This window comes from Silene latifolia, chromosome 2 (genome assembly GCF_048544455.1).
Source record: "Silene latifolia isolate original U9 population chromosome 2, ASM4854445v1, whole genome shotgun sequence".
NCBI lineage: Eukaryota > Viridiplantae > Streptophyta > Magnoliopsida > Caryophyllales > Caryophyllaceae > Silene > Silene latifolia.
Genome location: NC_133527.1, coordinates 159,834,848 through 159,836,692, shown reverse-complemented (window position 1 = coordinate 159,836,692; position 1,845 = coordinate 159,834,848). Strand labels below are relative to the sequence as shown.

The following is a 1,845-nucleotide window of genomic DNA, read 5'->3' as shown; positions in this document are numbered from 1 at the left end:
TCATTTGTTATTTAGTTTAGTTTAATTAGATAATCACTCATCCTTGTTTTATCCGACTTAGCTAAGCACAAGAATTTAGACAATTAGTAATCACCCTTGCTCCTTGTGGTTCGACCTCGACTACCCTTTACTAGTTGAGTAAATTGTTTGATCGGGTACGACGGCCTCTACCCACTATCAAAATGGCGTCGTTGCCGGGGAGTACGGCTTGATATTAATCGTTTTTGTTCTAGTTTAGACTAAGTCCTTTGTTACTAATCCTTTCTTTCAAGTGCTTAGGTCTTTTGCATGAGTAGGCGACGAAGACGAGGTCAACCAACATATCCACTTGATCGCGAAATTGAAGCCACGACAAGAAGACTTAATTCTCTAAGAAGAAGGGGTTTACTTGATACACCACCAATTAAAGAAGTTAATCACCAAGAAGCTACCGAAGTGTTTGAAAATCCTTTTGGGGTTTTAGAAGAAGAACCTAACACCATGGGTGATCCGGTTCCGATAAGAGACACTATGACTCCTAAGCACATAGTCAATCCAAGCATCCAAAGGCCACGAATTCAAGCTAATAACTTTGAGATTAAAAATGCCTTGCTCAACCTTGTTCAAGACAACCAATTTGGAGGAGGTCCCTTGGAGAATCCAAATGATCGTCTAAATGATTTCCTTGAAAATTGTGATATGTACAAGTCAAATGGGGTTTCCGATGACGCGGTTCGCCTTAGGTTGTTCCCCCGTTCTCTTAGGGGTTCGGCCAAGGATTGGTTGAAGAATTGTGACCCGGATTCCTTCAAAACATGGGATGAGTTGGCTTCGGCATTTTTAAACAAATATTTCCCACCCTCAAGAACGGCCAAAGTCAAGAGTGAACTACAAGGCTTTACTCAAGAAGAGGATGAGACCTTATATGAGGCATGGGAACGGTATAAGAAGCTCCAACGGTTATGCCCTCACCATGGCATCTCCGAGGCCGAGCTAGTGAACAACTTTTACAAAGGGTTGACTCAAGACCTTAGGCTTTCATTGGATGCGGGATCGGGAAAAGGTGCCTTAGACATTTTGGGGCATAAAGCGGCAAAGGAACTAATTGAGGAGATGGCCTCAAGAACTATGGAATGGGGAAGTGATAGGCAAATGAGAAAGGGAAAGAGCAAGGATTCTAATTCGGTTTTGAATGTGGAGGTTAAGGGTATGCTAGATGAACTCACCCAACAAGTCGCTTTGCTAAATTCAAAACCTAAAGGCTCCGATATGAGGCAAGTCTTGTCGTGTGAGTTGTGTGGTGAACAAGGGCACACTCCCATTGGGTGTCCCTTGATTGCACCCCTCCAAGAGGAATGCTACGAGCAAGCGAATGGAGTTTGGGAATCAACTAGTGCAAGACAAGGGTTCAACAATAATAACAACAACCAATTCGTCAATGGAAAAAGAACTCACCCTTTCTTGTCTTATGCTTCACAAAACATTCAAAATCCAACCACTTCCCAACCTCAACAACAACAAAGGTTCAATCAAAACTCTCAATTCCAAAGACGAATTCCACCCGGTTTCCAAGGGAAACAATTCATCACCCAAAACCAACAACCATTTGGGGGTTTCAAGGGGCAAAATTTCAATCAACAACAAAACCAAAATTTCCAACCACAAAACCAAAACTTCCAAACCCCTCAAAAACCATCTTGGGAACAAGCCTTTGAACAATTGGTTATTGCAAATCAAAAATCCGACTCAAAGCTTGATAACCACATTGCCTCATAAAACCGGGTTAATGATGAAATACAGGCATCACAAAAGGCTACGGAAACTCATGTGGCCCAAATTTCTCAACAATTGAGTCAATTGGCTCAA

At 42.2% G+C, this 1,845-nt stretch overlaps 1 non-coding gene across 1 annotated transcript; it reads right to left on the bottom strand.

The window, feature by feature from the left end:
- Nucleotides 1–852: 852 nt before the first annotated feature.
- LOC141644768 (small nucleolar RNA R71) lies at nt 853–959 on the bottom strand. Its single transcript, XR_012544376.1, has one exon. It is a non-coding gene; the product is annotated as a small nucleolar RNA R71 (small nucleolar RNA).
- Between the last annotated feature and the right edge of the window lie 886 nt (nt 960–1,845).